The 22,456-nt window shown below is 35.8% G+C and overlaps 1 protein-coding gene and 1 pseudogene across 1 annotated transcript in view; both read left to right on the top strand.

Moving 5' to 3' along the window:
* The window catches only part of ZDHHC15 (zinc finger DHHC-type palmitoyltransferase 15), a 184,519-nt gene that overhangs the window by 61,329 nt on the left and 100,734 nt on the right, over positions 1-22,456 (top strand). The window lies entirely within an intron of this gene.
* LOC102964991 lies at positions 7,006-8,638 on the top strand (annotated as a pseudogene).

Here is a 22,456-nt window from a genome sequence, read left to right as displayed (position 1 = left end):
TCTGTCATAATAATAATAATAATAATTATTATTAATATATTAATTTTATTAATATAAAATATTAATAAAATTATTATTATTATTACAAACTACCATTTATTATTCACTTACTATGTTAAGTATTATATATACATTAAGTCCTTTAGTACTTACAGCAATACAGTGATGTAGACACTCTTAAATCTATTTTATTGTGTAATAAACTAAAATCTAGAAAATTTAAATTATCCCGGGTCATCCAGCTAGTAATTGGGAGTATTCAAACCCATCACTATCTGAATTCAAAGTTCAGACTCTTAAGTAAACCTGCATTTGTCTTTTAGTTTTCCATCTACAACTCCCTTATTTGCTTAGTTGAGCTCCTTAATGAGAAACATGATGCTCAATTGCTCTTTTATTTAGTGTCCAAAGTACTATATCTTCATTTTTTGTGTGTTATCAGTGAACTCAACCACACTAGTGTAGGGTGTCATTTGAGTGTAAGCTCAACTCAGCCCAGAGCCTTCCTAGTATCATTAATCCAGTTACCAGGATTTGAGCTCTTTAGATTATGTCACCACAATGTATGATTCTTTTTCTTTTATACCTTTTTGACCAATCCTCCCTCACACTTCCCCTCTGGTAACCGTCAATTTGTTTTCTATAGTTAAGAGTCTGTTTCTTGGTTTGTCTCTCCTTCTTCTTTTCAGATATTTGTTCCTGCTTTGTTGAAGATTAATTGACCATATAATGTGGGTTTATTTTTGGGCTTTCTATTCTATTCATCTGTGTGTCTATTTTTGTGCCAGTACCATACTGTTTTGATTGCTACAGCTTTGTAATATAACTTGAAGTATGGGATTGTGATACCTCCAGTTTTGTTTTCCTTTTTCAAGATTACTTTGTCTATTTGGGGTCTTCTGTTGTCACAGTGTATGATTTTTGTTTATTTCAGGTTTTTATTTAAATTCCAGTTAACATACAGTGTAATATGTATGTGCAATATAGTGATTCACCACTTACAACACAACAAGTATCCTTCTTAATATCTATCACCCATTTAACCCATATCCTTGCCCTCCTCCCCTCCAGCAACCCTGTTTTTTCTCTATAGTTAATAAACTATTTTATGGTTTGCCTCTCTCTCTTTTTTCCCCTATGCTCATCTGTTTTGTTTCCTTTTTAAAAAATCTTTAATGTTTATTTATTTTTGAGAGATAGAGACAGAGTGTGAGAGGGGGATGGGCAGAGAGAGAGAGACACAGAATATGAAGCAGGTTCCAGGCTCTAAGCTGTCAGCACAGAGCCTGACCTGGGGCTCAAATTCATGAACTACAAGATCATGTCCTGAGCCAAAGTCGGATGCCTAACCAACTGAGCCACCCAGGTGCCCTAATCTGTTTTGTTTCTTAAGTTCCACATATGAGTGAAATAATAAGGTATTTTTATTTCTCTGATTTTTTTTCACTTAACATAATATGCTCTAGCTCCATCCACATAGTTGCAAATGGCAAGATTCCATTCTTTTTGATGGCTAAATTTAGATTTGACTGTAGCCAGAAGAAAGTTAGACTTGGAAAGAACTTCTAAACTCTAGGACAGGTTACAAGGAGACACTATGAAATTTATTTTTCAGAAAGTATTAGACACTCAAGTATCTGGCATGAATCAGTGAGCCTTGCCTAGACTCTGACCAAGAGGCCTAATGAATATCTATGGTCCCTTCTAACCCTATGAATCTGTTTCAATTTATACTGCACTATTAAAGTAGAATACAATACAGCATATGACTACCAGTAGGAACATTATTTGGCATTGGCAAAGAAAATATTACTGGCAAATAAATGAAGACCTCAAATCACATAGCCTTTTGTTCAGCCTCCACATCTTAAGAAAACCATATTCAAACATACAGCAAAAGTGTTTCCTTTTCTTGTCTAGTTAATGGTTCCTTTGCTGCACTGAAGAGCTCCCTCCAAAATTTATGACCATCCAAAACCAATAAATGTGATTTTATTTAAAAATATCATCCTTGCAGATTTAATCTAAATCAAGATGAGACCATACAGCATTAGGATTGGCCCTACGACTGGTGTCCTTATAAGAAAAGGGATATTTATATACACAGATACACACAGAGAGAAGATAGCCATGTCAAGACAAAGGCAGAAATTGGAGGTATGTTGTCACAATCCAGAGAACACCAACTATTGCGAAGAATCACCAGAAGTTAGGATGAGGCAAGGAATGATTCTCCCCTGGAAGAATTCATATTCAGAGGGAATATGACCTTGTTCTAGTCTCCAGAACTATGAGAGAATAAATTTATTTAAGCCACCCAGTTTGTGATAATTTTTCATGACATAGCCAGGGAATTAATACAGTTTCTGATAAATTCCAATCTCCAATTCAATAAGAGCATTGTAACAGCAGCAAATAAGCACAGACTTTGGTGTTAGATGTACCCAGGATCAAATCTTGACTTTGCCATTCAATATATAATATATGACCTTTGGGAACTTAACCTCACTAAGTTTCAATTTCTTCATCTGTAAAATTGTTCTAAAAGTAACTGTCTTCTTCTTTTTTGAGAGAGAGAGAGAGAGAGAATCCAAGGAGGGGCAAAGAGAGGGAGAGAGAGAGAGAGAGAGAGAGAGAGAGAGAGAGAGAGAGAGAGAAGCAGGGCTCACCCAAAACAGGGCTAGTGTTCACCCAAAGCGGGACTCGAGATCACCTAAAGTGGGGCTGATGCTCACCCAAAGCGGGGCTAGAGCTCTCCCAAAGTGGGGCTTGTGCTCACCCGATGTGGGACTCAAACTCACAAACTGTGAGATCATGACCTCAGCCAAAGTCAGGTGCTTAATGACTGAGCCACCCAGGCTCCCAAAAGTAATTGTCTTACATGGTGTGTAGAGCACTAAAATAAGATGATGTATATAAGTCTCTTGGCATAGTGCCTGATATATAGTAAGTACAAAATAAATAGTAGTAGATACTATTATTGTTATTGTTATTAACATTGGGAAGGACCTAAAAGATCTTTCTTCTAAGAAGCATAATATATTCTAGGCCGATAATTCCTACCTTTATAAATATATTGTAAAAAGCCCTGCACTCATATTTTGTAAGTAGAACAACTGAGATCAAAAGAAGTAACATATGTTGACCTAATCAGATTGTTTCTAGTGTACAGAAAGAACTAAAGCCCAGATCAATGACAGTCCAGAATATTATTTACTATATAATCCTTGATTATACAGGACTCACTACTTATTTTTTAAGACATGAGTGCATATCTTTTTCAATAGATCATACTAGAAACAAGGCCCATAATAATAATTTTGCTTTAATAAGACTGTGTTTCTTAGATGATCTTTTCAGCATCATAGTATCTGTATTTTGAAAATCTTGATGTGAGGATCTGAGATGTGCTCAATTTAAGAAATTTAGTAGGATCCAAGGATAGGTAAGGATAGGGAATGAATTTAGGAATGAGATCAGGCACAATCTGTCAGAAAATCCACATATAATCAAAAGTAACATATTTACCATAGTTGCTTATCTTGGAAAATGTCCATTAATTGTTTTAAGCAAAAGTTTCACTCATCCTTTGAGAATTCATTTGCATAGTAGCTTGCATATTAAATTCTCTGGTTTTCCCTTTTAAAGTTAAAGATACTTGTAGTTATTTACTTTTTTAGAAATAGATGTAATTCCTAAATACTTGAACTTCTGTGGGCTGAATTTTGTCCTCCTGACATTTATATGTTGAAATCCCAACCCCCACTACCTCAGACTGTGAATGTATTTAGAGATAGGTTTTTTAAAGAGGTAATTACCTTCAAATGAGGTCAGTAGGGTGAGCCCTAATCATTATGACTTGTGTCCTTATAAAAAGAGGATATTAGGACACAGACACACAATTCTAAAGACCATGTGAGGACACAGGAAGATGGCCATCTACAAACCAAGAAAAAAAGCTTCAGAAGAAACCAACCCTGCCAATTCCTTAATGTTGGACTTCTAGCCTCCAAAATTGTGAGAAAGTAAATTTCTGTTGTTTAAGCCATTCAGTCTGTAGACTTTGTTATCATAGCCCTAACAAGTTAATATAAGAACTTATTTATAAGGTTTCCATTTGAAAACCCAGAGCATGGAAGTATGTGCTTCGTGTCTACTTCTTAATTATATGAATTTTGATTTATTGGTCATATATTAGACACCAGGAAAGTAAGAGGGCACTGAGAGGGAAATGCTTGGGCCACAGTATGATCTTTTATCCTTACTTTCATACTGCACAGGAAATCCTTAATTAGGTTTTGAGCAGTTATTTTAGTGCTCTTAATAATAGCCTATTTTATACTCATTATTGTAAAATTACTATGTAATGTGGGTTTGGGGACCAAATGAAGCCCTCTTTAGAGGTTAACCCCCTTCTAAAAGAATGTTATGTTAATTTCAGTATAATTATAACTTTAGTTATTATATTAAGAATGATTAATAATATAACTAGCATTAATAATTTTGTTACAAAAATGCTTACTGAATATTTAAACAATATAAAAATATATAAAATAAAAAATTTAAGTCCTCCTCATACTGCCTCCTACCCATCACTATTTATAGATAACTACCATATTTACTTTGATTTGTATCATCGATCTTTTTCTGTTTTTACATACAAACATATGAGTACAGATGTGTATATTTGTATAGACTTCTATTTTTTTAACTGGATTATACTGTGCATATTATTCTATGACCTACTTTTCTCACTTAATAATATAGATTTCTTTCTATGTTAACATATAACAATGTATTTCATTTTTTAATCTCAGGATATGCAATAGTATACATATACTATGATTTATTTAATGTTTCCCCAGTGATAAAGTTAAAAAATAAAATTTTATTGTTTTTCTCGATTATGAGTAATAGAACCTCACAAAATGTAAACAATATAGAAATGTATAAAGTAGAAAGTATGAGTTCTTTGTAATTATTGCAGAGGTTAAGGTTAGGGCAAGATTCAGTGGTGTATCATCTCAAATCTAAAGACACATACAGGGGTGCCTGGGTATCTGAGTTGGTTAAGCTTCTGACTCTTGGTTTCAGCTCCGGGCACGATCTCATGGTTCATGAGTTCAAGCACTGCATTGGACTCTATGCTGACAGTGGGGAGCCTCCTTGGGATCCTCTTCCTCTCTCTGCCCATCCCCTGCTTGCTCTCTCTCTCCCTCTCTCTCTCTCTCTTAAAGTAAATAAATAAACTTACAAAAGTAAGAACACAAACAAACTTAAGTGAGGAAATAGAAAAACACTTGCCATTCAATTGGAAGTGAAAAACAACCAGGATAGCAATACTTGCATCATGCAAAATAGACTTTAAAACAAAGACTATAACAAAATACAAAGAAGAGTATTACATAATGATAAAGGCGACAATCCAGTAAGAGGATATAACAATTATAAATATTTACACACTCAACATTGGAGCACCTAAATACATAAAGAAAATATTAACATACATAAGGAGAGAAATTGATGGCAATATAATCGTAGGAGACTTTAACACCACACTTACATCAATAGATAGATCATTCAAGCAGAAAATCAATACAGAAACTGAGCTCTTGAATAACACATTAGATCAGATGGATATAACAGATATATACAGAACATTCCATCCAAAAACAACAGAATATACATTATTTCAAGTGCACATGGAACATTTTCCAGAATAGATCACATGTTAGGCCAAAAAACAGGTCTCAATAAATTTAAGAAAATTGAAATCAAACCATACACCTTTTCCAACCACCATAGTATATAACTAGAAATCAATCACAGGGAAAAAAACTCGAAAAAAACCCACAAATACATGAAGGCTAACCAAAATGGTACTAAGCAACCAATGGATTTATGAAGAAATCAAAGAAAACGACACAAAAATATGGAAACAGATAAAAATGAAAACACAATAGCCGAAAATCTTTGGGACACAGTGAAAACAATTATAAAGAGTAAAATGTATAGTAATACAGGCCTATCTCATGAAACAAGAAAAAGCTGAAATAAACAATCTAACCATATACCTAAAGGAAGTAGTAAAAGGAGAACACGCAAAGCTAGTAAAATGAAGGAAATAAAGATTAGAGCAGAAATAAATGAAACAGAGAAAAAAAAAAACAATAGAAAAGATTTACAAAATCAAGAGCTGGTTCTTTGAAAAGATAAACCAAATTAGTAAACCCTTAGCCAGACTCACCAGTTGTTACAAAGGATTACAAAAGAATACTATGAAAGATTATATGCCAACAAATTGGACAATCTAGAAAAAATGAATAAATTCCTAAAAACATACAATCTTCCAAAACTAAATTATAAAGAAACAAAATCTCAACAGATCAATTACTAGTAAAAAATTGAATTGGTAATCAAAAACTACCCAAAATTAAAAGTACAGGATCAGATGGATTCACAGGTAAATTCTACCAAACATTTAAAGAAGAATTAATATCTATTCTCCTCAAACTTTTCCAAAAAATAGAAGAGGAAGGAAAGTTTGCAAATACATTCTATGAGATCAGCATTACCCTGATACCAAAAGCAGACAGATACCACAAACAGAGAAAACTGTAGGCCAATATGCTTGACAAACAGAGATGTCAAAATCCTCAACAAAATATTATCAAACTGCATTCAACAATACATTAACAGATCATTCACTACAATCAAGTGGGATTTATTCTGGGGATGTAAGAATGGTTCAATATTTGCAAATCAATCAATGTGATATACTGCATCAACAAAACAAAGGATATAAATCATATGATCTCAATAGATGCAGAAAAAGCATTTGACAAAAATCAAACATCTGTTCATGATAAAAAGTCTCAACAAAGTGAATCTAGAGGGAACATACCTCAACATTGTAAAGGCTATGTATGAAATACCCACAGCTAACATCATACTCAATGGTGAAAAATTGAGTGCTTTTTCTCTAAAAGCAGGAACAAGACAAAGATGTCCAGTCTTGCAACTTTTATTCCACACAGTACTGGAAGTCCTAGCCACAGCAATCTGGCAAGAAAAAGAAATAAGAAGCATCCATATTGGTAAATGGTCACTATTTACAGCTGACATAATACAATATATAGAAAACCCAAAAAAAACTCCACCAAAAACTACCAGAAATAATAAATGAACTCAGTGAAGTTGCAGGACAAAAAAATTAATACCAAGAAATTGATAGCATGTTTATTCACTAATAACAAAGTAGCAGAGAAATAAAGAAAATAATTCCATTTACAGTTGCACACACACACACACACACACACACACACACAATAAAAAAATTTAACCAAGGAGGTGAAAGACTTGTACTCTGAAAACTATAAAATATTGATGACTTTTTTAGGATTATCTGCTTGTGGAACAACCTCCTGCTCCTCCCTCTGCCACCCTGAGTCACTGCCTGGCCAGCTCCAGCCAATTGGCTCCCCATTCTCACCACCGATATTTGGAGTTCTTACTTCAACACAGCAGAAATTGACAACTTGCCTAGGGTAGTTAAAAGACGAGTGAATGTTCTCAAAAACCTTCAAGTTAAATGTGCACAGATAGAAACCAAATTCCATGAGGAAGTTCATGATCTTGAAAGATACTATGCTGTTCTCTATCAGCCTCTATTTGATAACTGATTTGAGATCATTAATGCAATTTATGAACCTATAGAAGAAGAATTTGAATGGAAACCACATGAGGAGGATGAAATTTCTGAGGAGCTGAAAGAAAAAGCCAAGATTAAAGATGAGGAAAAGGTTGAAGAAAAAGAAGACCCCAAGGGAATTCCTGAATTCTGGTTGATTGTTTTTAAGAATGTTGACTTGCTCAGTGATATGGCTCAGGAGCATGTTGAACCTGTTCTAAAGCACTTGAAAGATAGTAAAGTGAAGTTCTCAGATGCTGACCAGCAGATGAGTTTTGTCTTAGAATTTCACTTTGAACCCAATGAATATTTCAAAAATAAAGTGTTGACAAGATATAGAGGATGAGGTCAGAAGCGGATGATTCTGATCCCTTTTCTTTTGATAGACCAGAAATTATGGGTTGTACAGGATGCCAGATTGGAAAAAAAGGAAAGAATATCACGTTGAAAACCATTAAGAAGCAGCAGAAACACAGGGACGTGGGATAGTTCGTATTGTGACCAAAACAGTTTCAAATGACTCTTTCTTTAATTTTTTTTGCCCCTCTTGAAGTTCTGAAGAGTGGAGATCTGGATGCTGCTGCTGAAGCTATCCTTGCTGCAGACTGAAATTGGTCACTTTTTACATGAGCATATAATCCCAAGATCAGTGTTATACTTTACTAAGGAAGCTCTTGAAGATGATGATGATGATGATTTTGATGAAGAAGCAGATGAGGAAGGGGAAGAAGAAGGAGATAAGGAAAATTATCCAGACTATGACTTGAAAAAAAAAAAGATCAAAACCCAGCAGAGTGCAGGCAGCAGTGAAGCAGGATATATGTGGCCTTAAGGATAACCTGCACTGTAATAGCCTAAACACAACTATTATTTACTTACAGCCTTATGGTTTTGTATTTTCTTGGAAGAATCAGTAATTTTTTAAAGGAAAGGAACTAAAAATTTTAAGGACCAATTTGTTCTACTTAACATTTTAACTATAGTTTTTCTGTCAGATCTATTGATTGCACAATTTCTTTCACGCATGTTCATTCATTAGTACATGATTTGATTCTTCTGGAGTAATTTTTATCACATAACAAAGATTTTAGAGTACAGCTATAAAAGTTACAGAACTGGTAAAAGAAAGAGTTTTATTTATTGTTTTGCTAATGATTTCCCCTGAAGAACCAAAGTATTTTTTTCAGCGGTAGTTGAATTGGGTTTAAGTTTGCTTGCACTAGGTGGGCCTTTCATTACTCTGTTATACAAAGTATTTGCCTAAGACAAATCATTACTTAAAAAACAAAAACAAAATTTGTCAAGACAAATATATGGTTAAGAATCTCAATTAAGACCACAACTGATAACTTAGATTATAAATGGATTTTTGTATTTTAAGTGAAATAGTAAGAAACCTAGAAAGGAAATGATAATAAAGAAACCTAACTTGGGGTGCCTGGGTGGCTCAGTCGTTTGAACATCTGACTTCAGCTCAGGTCATGATCTCAGAGTTTGTGAGTTTGAGCCCCGTGTTGGCTCTGTGCTGTCAGCTCAGAGCCTGGAGCCTACTTTGGATTTTGTGTCTCCTTCTCTCTCTGCCCCTCCACCATTCACGCTCTGTGTCTCTCTCTCTCTCTCTCTCTCTCTCTCTCTCTCTCTCTCTCAAAAATAAACATTAAAAAAATAAAAATAAAAACTCATAGTGTGGTTATTGGTTACTACTGGGAGTTGAAGAAAGCCTATTTTCAGAGGTTAAGCCTCATTTTTTATTTAATCAAAGTTAGTTAACATATATTGTAATAATGGTGTCAAGAGTAGAATTTAGTGATTCGTCACTTACATATAACACCCAGTGCTCATCCCAACAGGTGCCCTCCTTAATACCCATCCCCCATTTAGATCATCCCCTGACTCAACAATCCTCCAACAGCCCTCAGTTTGTTTTCTGCATTTAAGAGTCTGTTATGGTTTGCCACCCACTCTGTTTTGATTTTATTTTTACTTCCCTTCCCCTATGTTCATCTGTTTTCTTTCTTAAATTCCCCATATAAGTGAACTCATATGATATTTATCTTTCTCTGACTGACTTTATTTCATTTAGCATAATACATTCTAGTTCCATCCACATTGTTGCAAGTGGCAAAATTTAATTCTTTTTTATTGCTGAGTAATATTCCATCGTGTATATATACCACATATTCTTCATCCATTCATCAGTTAATGTACATTTAGGCTCTTTCCATAAATTGGCTACCATTGATAGTGCTATTATAAACATTGGGGTGCATGTGCCCCTTCGAATCAGCATTTTTTAATCTTTGGATAAATACCTAGTAGTGTAATTGTTGGGCCCTAGGGTAGCTCTATATGTAATTTTTTGAGGAACCTCCATAATGTTTTCCAGAGTGACTGAACCAGTTTGTATTCCCACTAGCAGTGCAAAAGGGCTCCTCTTCCTCTGCATCTTCGCCAATATCTGTTGTTTCCTGACTTAATTTTAGCCATTCTGACAAATGTGAGGTGGTATCTCATTGGGGTTTTGATTTGTATTTCCCTGATGATAAGTGATGTTGAGCATCTTTTCATGTGTCTGTTGGCTATCTGGATGTCTTCTTTGTAAAAGTGTGTGCTCATGCCTTCTGCCCATTTCTTCACTGGATTATTTGTTTTGGGGTTTTATGTTTGATAAGATCTTTATAGATTTTAGATACTAACCCTTTATCAGATATGTCATTTGCAAATATCTTCTCCCATTCCATCAATTGCCTTTGATTTTGTTGACTCTTTCCTTCACTGTGCAGAAGCTGTTTTTTCTTGATGAGGTCCAAATAGTACACTTTTGCTTTTGTTTCCCTTGCCCCTGGAGACATGTCCAGTAAGAAGTTCTATAGCCGAGGTCAAAGAGGTTGTTGCCTGTTTTCTCCTCTAGGATTTTGATGGTTTTCAGTCTCAAATTTAGGTCTTTCATCCATTTTAAGTTTGATTTTTGTGTATGGTGTAAAAAGTGGTTCAGGTCCATTATTCTGCATGTTGCTGTCCAGTTTTACCAACACCATTTGCTAAGGAGACTATCTTTTTTGCCATTGGATATTCTTTCCTGTTTTGTCAAAGATTAGTTGGCCATATATTTGTGAGTCCATTTCTGGGTTCTCTCTTCTTTTCCATTGATCTATGTATCTCTTTTTGTGCAAGAGCCATACTGTCTTGATGATTACAACTTTGTAATACAGCTTGAAGTCCAGAATTATGTTGCCTCCAGCATTGGTTTTCTTTTTCTTTTTCTTTTTCATTTATTTTAATTTAATTTTCTTTAATTTACATCCAAATTAGTTAGCATATAGTGCAACAATGATTTCAGGAGTAGATTCCTTAATGCCCCTTACACATTTAGCCCATCCCCCCTCCCACAACCCTTCTGGTAACTCTCTGTTCTCCATTTTTAAGAGTTTCTTATCTTTTGTCCCACTCCCTGTTTTTATATTATTTTTTCTTCCCTTCCCTTGTGTTCATCAGCTCTGTGTCTTAAAGTCCTCAAATGAGTGAAGTCATATGATATTTGTCTTTCTCTGACTAGTTTCGCTTAGCATAATACCCTCTAGTTCCATCCACGTAGTTGCAAATGACAAGATTTCATTCTTTTAATTGCTGAGTAATACTCCATTGAATAAATATATACCACATCCTCTTTACCATTCATCCAACAATGAACATTGGGTCCTTTCCATAATTTGGCTATTGTTGATAGTGCTGCTATAAACATTGGGGTGCATGTGTCCCTTCGAAATAGCATACCTGTATCCCTTGGATAAGTACCTAGTAGTGCCATAGTTGGGTCGTAGGGTAGTTCTATTTTTAATTTTTTGAGGAACCTCCATATTGTTTTACAGAGTGTCTGCACCAGCCTGCATTCCCACCAGCAGTGCAAAAGAGATCCTCTCTCCGCATCCTCGCCTACATCTGTTCTTGCCTGAGTTGTTAATGTTAATCACTGTAACAGGTGTGAGGTGGTATCTCTTTGTTGTTTTGATTTGTATTTCCCCAATGATGAGTGATGGTGAGCATTTTTTCATGTTCAACATCTGGATGTCTTCTTTGGAGAAGTGTCGATTCGTGTCTTTTGCCCATTTCTTTACTGGATTATTTGTTTTTTGGGTGTTGAGTTTGATAAGTTCTTTATAGATTTTGGATACTAACCCTTTCTATGATATGTCATTTGCAAATATCTTCTCCCATTCTGTCGGTTGCCTTTTAGTTTTGCTGATTGTTTCCTTCGCTGTGCAGAAGCTTTTTATTTTGATGAGGTCCCAATAGTTCATGTTTGCTTTTGTTTCCCTTGCCTCTGGAGATGTGTTGAGTAAGTACTTTCTGTGGACAAGATAGAAGAGTTTTTTTGTCTGCTTTCTCCTCAAGGATTTTAGTGGCTTCCTCTCTTACATTTAGGTCTTTCACCAATTTTGGATTTATTTTTGTGTATGGTCTAAGAAAGGGGTCCAGGTTTAGTCTTCTGCATGTCGCTGTCCAGTTTTCCCAGCATCACTTGCTGAAGAGACTGTCTTTAACCCATTGGATATCCTTTTCTGATTTGTCAAAGATTAGTAGGCCATATGTTTGTGGGTCCATTTCTGGGTTCTCTATTCTGTTCCATTGACTGTCTGTTTTTGTGCCAGTACCATACTGTCTTGATGATTACGGCTTTGTAGTATCACTTGAAGTCTGGGATTGTGATGCCTCCTGCTTTGGTTTTCTTTTTCAAGATTTCTTTGGCTATTCGGGGTCTTTTCTGGTTCCATACAAATTTTAGGATTATTTGTTCTCACTCTGTGAAGAATGCTGGTGTTACTTTGATAGGGATTGCTTGAATATGTAGATTGCTTTGAGTAGTATTGCCATTTTAACAATATTTGTTCTTCCTATCCAGGAGCATGGAATCTTTTTGCATTTTTTGTGTGTCTTCAATTTCTTTCATGAGCTTTCTATAGTTTTCAGTGTATAGATTTTTCACCTCTAGGCTTATTCCTACATATTTTATGGTTTTTTGTGCAACTGTAGATGGGATTGATTCCTTTATTTCTGTTTCTGTTGCTTCATTGTTGGTGTATAGGACTGCAAACAATTTCTGTGCGTTGATTTTATATCCTGTGAAATTGCTGAAAACATGGATCAGTTTTAGCAGTTTTTTTGGGTGGAATATTTTGGGTTTTCCATATAGACTATCATAACATCTGAGAAGAGTGAAAGTTTGACCTCCTCCTGGCCGATTTGGATGCCTTTTATTTCTTTGTGTTCTCTGAATGCAGAGGCTAAGACTTCCAATACTATGTTGAATGAATAACAGTGGCGAGAGAATTCCCCTGGAAAGCCATCTGGCCCTGGACTCTTGTGTTTTGGGAGATTTTTGATTGCCAATTCTATTTCTTTACTGGATATGGGTCTGTTCAAATTTTGTATTTCTTCCTGTTTTAGTTTTGGTAGTGTATATGTTTCTAGAAATTTGTCCATTTCCTCCAGTTGCCTATTTTATTGGCATACAATTGCTCATAATATTCTTTTATTAATGTGTTTTTTTTCCTGCTGTGTTGGTTGTGATCTCTCCTGTTTCATTCTTTATTTATTTGGGTCCTTTTCTTTTTCTTATTGATCAAAATTGCTAGTGGTTTATCAACTTTGTTAATTCTTTCAGAAAACCAGCTGTTTTCATTGATCTGTTCTATTGTTTTTTTGGTTTGGATAGCATTTATTTCTGTTCTAATCATTATTACTTCCTGTCTTCTGCTGATTTGGGGGGTTATTTGCTGTTCTTTTTCCAGGTCTTTAAGGTATAAGGTTAGGTTGTGTATCTGAGACTTTTCTTCCTTCTTTAGGAAGGCCTGTATTGCTATATATGTACCTCTTATGACCACCTTTGATGCATCCCAGAGGTTTTGGGTTATTGTGTTATCATTTTCATTGGTTTCCATGTACTTTTTAATTTCCTCTTTAACTTCCTGGTTAGCAGATTAATTCTTTAGTAGGATGTATTTTAGAGTCCAAGTATTTGTTACCTTTCCAAATGTTTTCTTGTGGTTGATTTCAAATTTCATAGCATTGTGGTCCAAAAATATGCACAATATGATCTCAATGTTTTTGTACTTGGTGAGGGCTGATTTGTGTCCCGGTGTGGTCTATTTTGGAGAACATTCCATGTGCACTGGAGAAGAAGGTATATTCCGCTGCTTTAGGATGAACTATATATCTGCTAAGTCCATCTGGTCCAGTGTGTCATTCAAAGACATTGTTTCCTTGTTGATTTTCTGATTCGATGATCTGTCTGTTGCTGTGAGTGGGGTATTGAAGTCCCTACTATTATGGAATTCTTATCAATGAGTTTATGTTTGTGATTAATTGACTTATATATTTGGGTGTCTCCACATTTGAAGCATAAACGTTTATAATTGTTAGGTCTTCTTGGTGGATAGACCCCTTAATTATTATATAATGCCCTTCTTCATCTCTTGATACAGTCTTTATTTTAAAGTCTAGATTGTCTGATATAAGTGTGGTTACTCCAGCTTTCTTTTGTTGATCACTAGCATGATAGATCATTCTCCATCCCCTTACTTACAATCTGAAGGTGTCTTTAGGTCTAAAGTGGGTGTCTTTTAAACACCATACCCATGGATTTTGTTTTCCTATCCATTCTGTTACCCTGTGTCTTTTGATTAGAGCATTTAGTCCATTGGTTTTTAGAGTGAGCACTGAAAGATTTGAATTTATTCCCATTATGTTGTTTGTAGAGTTGGAGTTTCTGCTGGTGTTTTCTGGTCCTTTCTAGTCTTTGTTTCTTTTGGTCTTTATTTGTTTCTTTTTTCAACTTTTCTCTCAGAGAGTCCCCTTTAAAATTTCTTGCAGGGCTAGTTTAGTGTTCATGAACTCCTTTAATGTTTGTTTGTCTGGGAAACTTTTAATCTCTCCTTCTATTTTGAATGACAGCCTTGCTGGAGAAAGAACTTGTGGCTTCATATTTTTCTGATTCAGCACATTGAATCTATCCTATTACTCATTTCTGGCCTGCCAAGTTTCTTCGGATAGATCTGCTGCAAACCTGATCTGTCTTCCTTATAAGTTAAGGACTTTTTTTTTCCTTTGCTGCTTTCATGATTCTTTCCTTGCCTGAGTGTTTTGTGAATTTGACTATGATATGTGTTGTTGATGGTCAGTTTTTGTTGAATCTGCTGGAGACCTCTGTGCTCCTGGATGTCTGTGTCTTTCCCCAGGTTAGGCAACTTTTCTGCTATGATTTGCTCATATAACCCTTCTTCCCCTATTTCTCTCTCTTCCTCTTCTGGGACCCCTATGATTCTGATGTTATTCCTTTTTAATGAGTCACTGATTTCTCTAATTCTTAAATCGTGGTCTTTTGCCTTAGTGTCACTCTTTTTATCTGCTTCATTGTTCTCCATAAGTTTGTCCTCTATATTGCTGATTCGCTGCTCTGCCTATTCCATCCTTGCCACCATGGCATTCGTTCAAGATTGCAGCTCAGTTATAACATTTTTTATTTCATCCTGACTAGCTTTTACTTCTTTTATCTCTGCAGAAAGGGATTCTAATCTATTTTTGACTCAAGCTAGTATTCTTATTATCGTGATTCTAAATTTTGGTTCAGACACCTTGCTTGTATCTGTGTTGATTAAGTCCCTGGCTGTTATTTCTTCATGCTCTTTCTTTTGGGGTGAATTCCTTCATTTTGTTATTTTGAAGGGAGAAGAGGAATTAATGAGGTAAAAAAATTAAAATTAAAAAATTAAAAACAACACACACACACACAATATTATATAAATGATGCTAGATCCTAGGTTTGTTTTGGTCTGGGTGTTGAGAGGGGCTGATAAATTAGAGAAAAAAGGGGAAAGAAAGAAAAAAAGGAAATCATTTGAAAAATTGAAAAAATGAATACACTGAAGTAGAATAAAATGAAATGATGGAAGTAAAATAGAATTTGAAAAAATTTACACAAAAATAAAAAATATAGTAGAAAAAATTAAAGAAAAGGCTTAATAAAAATGGAAAATAATAATAATTTTTTCTGTTCTGTTTTCAAAAAAAGAAAAGAAATGAAAAAAAGAAAATTTAATAGATAGACCACAAGCAGACTGAAATACGGTTGAAATTAGTTCGTTTTCCCCTAGAAGTCAATCTGTGAAGTGCTTTATAGTCCATAACCAAAGTAGGTGGAGAGACTTGTGTTCCTGAAGAGTGAGGTTAGGCCAGTTGGGCGGTGCTTAGTGTAATGGCTCCATTCTCCACTAGATGGACCTGCTTAGGTTACTGGGGTGGATTGTTGTGGCACTTGTAGGTGCATATGCGCATGCCCAGTAGGGTGAAAATATCATCACCCAGCTACCCAGTCTCTAGTATGAGAACTCTATTCTCCCTGATCATCAATTGAGCACCTGTCCTTTGTCTTCAGCTTCCATCCACTCCCTGCTTTTACACTGTATGTGACCAAGCCCCAGGCAGAACCTTCCTCCTAAGCTTTATCTCAGATGCTGCTGTTTTTCCAGACCACTTACCTTTGAGGGACTGAGGCTTTGACCCATACTCAAAGTTTATAAACACATGTAGACTATATAAATTGTTAGCTTTGTGTTGTTTACCCAATTCCAATATACAAGGACTGGAAAGCTCTCTGAAACTTAAAAAAAAAATACTGAGTTTAAGACAGTTAAAGGAAGCCCTGCCTTGCACAGGGGTTGGCAAACTTATGAAACTCATTACCTCCCAGAATTGTTATAGACTAAAGATATATTTGAAGTTGATATCAATAAAGATAATAATGTTCTTTTAAAATATGATTCCATATGTTGGCACTAGAATTTGATCCTACCATCAGAGAGACTCCTAAGGAGTAGCTGGCTAAACCTTGAAAATAACTGTTGAGGGGTGCCTGGGTGGCTCAGTCGGTTAAGCGTCCGACTTCAGCTCAAGTCACGATCTTGTGGTCCGTGAGTTCGAGCCCCGCGTCGGGCTCTGGGCTGTATATTTAAATATATATATAAATATATATATTTATATATATATTTATATATATATTTATATATATATATTTAAATATATATATATTTAAATATATATATATTTATATATATATATTTAAATATATATTTAAATATATATATATTTATATATATATATTTAAATATATATATATTTAAATATATATATATAAATATATATATATAATATATATAAATATATATTATATATATATAATATATATCCCTCTCTCTCTGCCCATCCCCCACTCATTCTCTCTCTCTCTCTCTCCCAAAAATAAATAACCATTAATTTTTTTTAATAAAATAAAATCTTGGAGAAGTTTATCTGGTGTATTTATTCTTATTTACCCGAGAAAGTTTATGTATGTGCACACATACAGACACGTGCACACACACACACACACTCATTTTCCATTATTCCCCAGAACAACAGCTAGAAAAGGCATCCTTCTGGCAAAAGATGTTGTTAATAACAACTTTATGCTACTTCCACCATGTGGTTTCTGATTCCTTAATTTTTATCAAGGTATTTATAAATTATTATTTCAGGAAAAAAATTCAAGTGGCTTTCTCATTTCAGGAGCTACTTCCATAATGAGATTTTGACATTGGAACACAGTGACTAAATTCAGAAAAACCGTATGCTAAGTGGATTTTTCTTTGGCAGTTAGTTGGTCGTGTTCCTTATGGCTGATTTCTGCTTCTCCTGAAAACTTTTGCACATGGTAGAAGGAAAAAACACTTGAAAGGTGTTTGGCTTTCATGTGGTAATCATAGCTCCAGCAGTTTCTGATGCCACATGACTGTGATCACTACCAGATAAACAAAAGACTCTACAGTGCCTATGTGGTTAAAAAAGATGTTTTCCTGTTTCATTCCAATGTCAATGAGTATTGGCAGTTCAGGTATTTGTTCACAAGCTCTTTTATTATTCTAGTAACATAGAATCTCACTAAGAGCATCACACCTAATTAATGAATTATAAAGAAATATTTTCTCATCTTTAAGGCAGAAAAGGAATGGACTTCCACACATTTGGAACCATAGCTTAGGAACATTATATATATACGGAGAAACATAAAATTGAGAATCATGGGTCCCATCCATAATTCAGTAATACTCACTGGAGGATGAAAAATGTGGCAGAGGGGCGCCTAGGTGGCTCAGTCGATTAAGCGTCTGACTTCGGCTCAGGTCATGATCTCACGGTTCGTGGGTTCGAGCCCCACGTCGGGCTCTGTGCTGACAGCTCGGAGCCTGGAGCCTGCTTCTGATTCTGATTCTGTGTCTCCGTCTCTCTCTGCCCCTCTCCTGCTCATGCTGTCTCTCTCTGTTTCTCAAAAATAAATAAATGTAGAAAAAAAAGAAAAATGTGGCAGAGATGTGGAAATTTCCTGCCAGGGATGATGGAGAACTTACTTTCCAATATGGTAGGTTGAACAACCAAATGACCCCTAAGGTCCTGTTTTCCATGATGCATCTGTCTCAGAATCACTTGGGGGGAGTTGCTAGATTCTTGCACTCCATTTGAAACTTCTCATTCAGAATCTTTGATGTAGAGCTTAGGAATCTGCATTCTAATAATCTCCCAAAGTGATTTTGATGCACACTGGAATTTTGGAACCACTGTTCCAAAGAAAAGAGATTCCGATGGGGAATAAGGAAGCCTGGATTCTGGTTGCATTGCTGTCATAATTTTTCTAGGTAACCCTAATCAAGTCACATACTCTCTGTGCCTCAGTTATTTCTCTGTAAAATGAGAAAGTTAAACTAGAAGATCTCTATGTTCTTTAAGATTTTTTTCTTTTTTAAATTGCAGTACAATTAACATACAATGCTATGTTAGCTTCAGGTGTATGTTCTCTAAAATTCTTATAAAATCTATAGCATAGTCTATAGTCTACCAATCCAGTGATTGTCTTTGACTTAGTCATTTAACCTCTTGATCCCTCATTTTCTACTCATCTTAAAAAAACTATTCATAACTCGTGTGGAACATTGGGATACGGGCATGGGAGTCACCTATTCTCAATTTTATGATTAAACCAGTTGTTAACGGGTAGTATGAGCTGGAACAATTTAAAATCTCAATCATTGGAATAAAAATTAAATACCCTTAAAATATTACTAAGAATTTAGTTTTCAATATTCAAGAGGACCAAATTGCAAATATTTATTACCTTTGAAGTGCACAATGAGAAGGTAAAAATACAGAGTTTTTTTTCTCCTGATTTATTTGCAACCCAAAGTTCCATAATCCATTCCATACTCTAGAACAGGAGTTAGCAAATGTCCCTTATAACTTAGATAGACATGGAATCTTTCCTGTATAAAATCAAAGAAACAAAAAGATAGCAAAAGATAACACATAAACAATTTTAAAGTATTGTCTAAGATCAAAAGTTCCAATAACACTTCACAAAGGCTAGGCTCTGGAGGAAGAGGTGATAAGAATGTAAACTAAGATAAAACATTTTTGAGGGGGTATGAGTTAAGATGGCAGAAGACTAAGGGGACCCTATAATTGCCTTGTCCCTTGAACAGCTAAATATCAAATCATTTTGAGCACCCAAGAAATTGACCTGAGGACTGAGAGAGCAAAACTGCACAACTAGAGTTAGAAAAACAGCCACATTGTTGCAAGGTAGGAGCTGCAGAGATTTGATTTGGAGGAGAAAAGAACTGCCGGTGCTGTGAAGGGGAGGGAGCCCTGATCATGGAGAGCGAGAGATTGAAAGACTAAAAGACCATACAGGGGATTGCACAAGAAAGTCTCTTCACTAAAACTATTTATTGCAAGGTTTTTTATAAGTAGTGGAGTGTAGTCTCAAGTTTTGGAGGTCCATGCCATCACCAGTGTCATGCCTGATGGGCTTTGGGGTGCTCCAATGGGGAAGGAAGGCAGAGACCCAGGAGCAGGACGCATGGTCTGAGGATTCCCCTGGGTTACACAGGGAGAAACAGTTTCCCTGCTCAGAGTGCATTTGGGATTGGCGGCACAGCCTCTCCAGGGACAAAAGAACTGGCAGCGCCAGTATTCCCTGTTGCCTTACATAGGAAAAAAGACACCAGCCAAGGGCAGCAAACCTTGGTACCAACTTTTTGCTGCACTTTACTCTAAATTCCAAACTACTGTATGATTGAACATCTGATTTCTGGGACAAACTGACACAGCCACAGTTGAGCAAGACCCTCACTCAGATGGTCTGTATGGTGGTCTAGCCATACAGATCTCTAAGTATTGAACCCCAGTGACATGCCTGAGATAAAACATCAGAGTACTGTACCACCTGGCAGGCAGACAGCTCAGATGCAGGCAGGGTGAAGCCAGGGATCTGGCAGAAGCCAGAACAAGAGAGAGGTGATTGTTTGCTCTTCTGTATGGGCTTAATGAAGAGTGGGCGGTGCAAACTCCCTGCTCTGGGGATGAGAGAGCAGGGTGATACCATCCCCCCTTATCTCCCATCAGCCCTGACCAAGTTTAGTAAGCAACACAGCACTACCCAGTGGAGGACAGAGCTGCTTAAACCAAGCTCCACCCCCTGCACCCTGCATCTCCACTAGGGCAAGTCTGCCTAAGAATCAGTGCAGCAGGCCCCACCACCAGAAGAACAGCACAAACCCCTCGTGTACACAAAATCTGATCATAGAGTGCTACAAAGCTTCACCTCTAGTAGAAATAGGATACAGCTTCTTTTTTTTTTTTTTTTGAACTCTTATTAATATAGCCATTACTCTCAGGAGCAGGAATGCAACAGGATTTCCTAACAGTCACACACCCACACACACACACAAGCAGTGACCCAGACAGAATGACAAGACAGAGGAATTAACTCCAAAAGAAGGAACAGAAAGAGGTCATAGCCAGGGTTTTAATCAATACAGACACAAGTAAGATGTCAAAACCAGGACTTAAAACACTAATCATAAGGATATTAGCTGGGCTTGAGAAAAGCATAGAACACACTAGAGAATCTCTTACCATAGAGAGATGAAAGAACTAAAAACTAATCAGGCTGAAATAAAAAATGCTAAAACCAAGATTTAAAACCAAATAGATGCAATGACAATGAGCAAGGACAGAGCAGAGGAATGAATCAGTGATAGAGAAGATAAAATTATGGAAAATAATGACACTGAAAAAAGGGAAAGGAAGTTCTAGATCACAAATGTAGACTTAGAAATTCAGTGACTTCTTAAAGCATTATAGCATTCATATCATAGGAGTCCCAGAAGAAGAGAGGGAAAAGGGAGCAGAAGGTTTATTTGAACAAATTATAACTCAAAACTTTCCTAATCTGGGGAAGGAAACAGACATCAAAATTCAAGAATCTATTAAACATAACAAAAGCCAGCCAGCACCAAGACACATAGTCAAATTCACAAAATACAGACAAAGAAAGAATCCTGAAAGCAGTAAGAGAAAGAAAGCCCTTAACCTACAAGAGAAGAGAGATATGGATCAAAGCAGACCTGTCCACAGAAATTTGGTAGGCCAAAGGCAATGCCATGACATATTCAATGTGCTGAAAGGGAAAAATATGCAGCCAAGAATACTTTATCCAGCAAGGCTGCCATTCAGAATAGAAGGAGAGGTAAAGAATTTCTCAGACAAATAAAAACTAAAAGAGGTCATGACCAATAAGCCAGCCCTGCAAGAAATATTAAAGAGGACTCTGAGAGGAGGAAAATTACCAAAAGCAATAAAGACTAAAAAGGAACAGAAAACATCACCAGAAACACCAACTTTACAGGTAACACAAGGGCACTAAGTTCATATCTATCAATAATCATTTTGAATGTAAATAGACTAAATGCTCCAATCAAAAGACATAGGGTATCAGAATGAATAAAAAAAGACCCATTTATATGCTGCCTTAAAGAGACTATTTGAGACCTAAAGGCATCTGCAGATTGAAAGTGAGGGGATGGAGAACCATCTATCATGCTAATGGACACCAAAAGAAAGCCAGAGTAGCCATACTTATATCAGACAAACTAGATTTTAAACCAAAGACTGTAATAAGACATGAAGAAAAGCACTATATTATAATTTAGGGTTAGATCAAGAAGATCTAACAATTTTAGGCATTTATGCCCCCAAATTGGAAGGACGCAAATGTATGAATCAATTAATAACAAACATAAAGAAACTCATTGATAATAACAGAATAACAGTAGAGGACTTTAATACCCCACTTACAGCAATAGACAGATCATCAAAGCAGAAAATCAAGAGGAAACATTGGCTTTCAATGACACACTGAACCAGACTGACTTAACAGATATATTCAGAACTTTTCATCCTAAAGAAGCAGAATACACATTCCTCTCAAGTGCCCATGGAACATTCTCCAGGCTAGATCATATACTGGGTCACAAATCAGCCCTCAACAAATACAAAATGATTGAGATAATATCATGCATATTTTCAGACCATAACACTATGAAACTTGTTGAAATCAACAAGAAAAAAATTGGAAAGACCACAAATACATGTAGGTTAAAGAACAACCTACTAAAGAATTAATAGGCTAACCAGGAAGTTAAAGAAGATATTTAAAAATACATGGAAACAAATTAAAATGAAAACATGACCGTCCAAAACCTTTGGGATACAGCAAAGATGGTCCTAAGAGGGAAGTATATCGTAATACAGTTCTCCCACAAGAAGCAAGAAAGACATGAAATACACAACCTAACCTTATACCTAAAGGAGCTAGAAAAGGGACAGAAAATAAAATCT

Source organism: Panthera tigris, chromosome X, assembly GCF_018350195.1.
Source record: "Panthera tigris isolate Pti1 chromosome X, P.tigris_Pti1_mat1.1, whole genome shotgun sequence".
Taxonomy (NCBI): domain Eukaryota; kingdom Metazoa; phylum Chordata; class Mammalia; order Carnivora; family Felidae; genus Panthera; species Panthera tigris.
The sequence above is the reverse complement of the archived record's forward strand: the minus strand, read 5'-3'. Positions and strand labels throughout refer to the sequence as shown.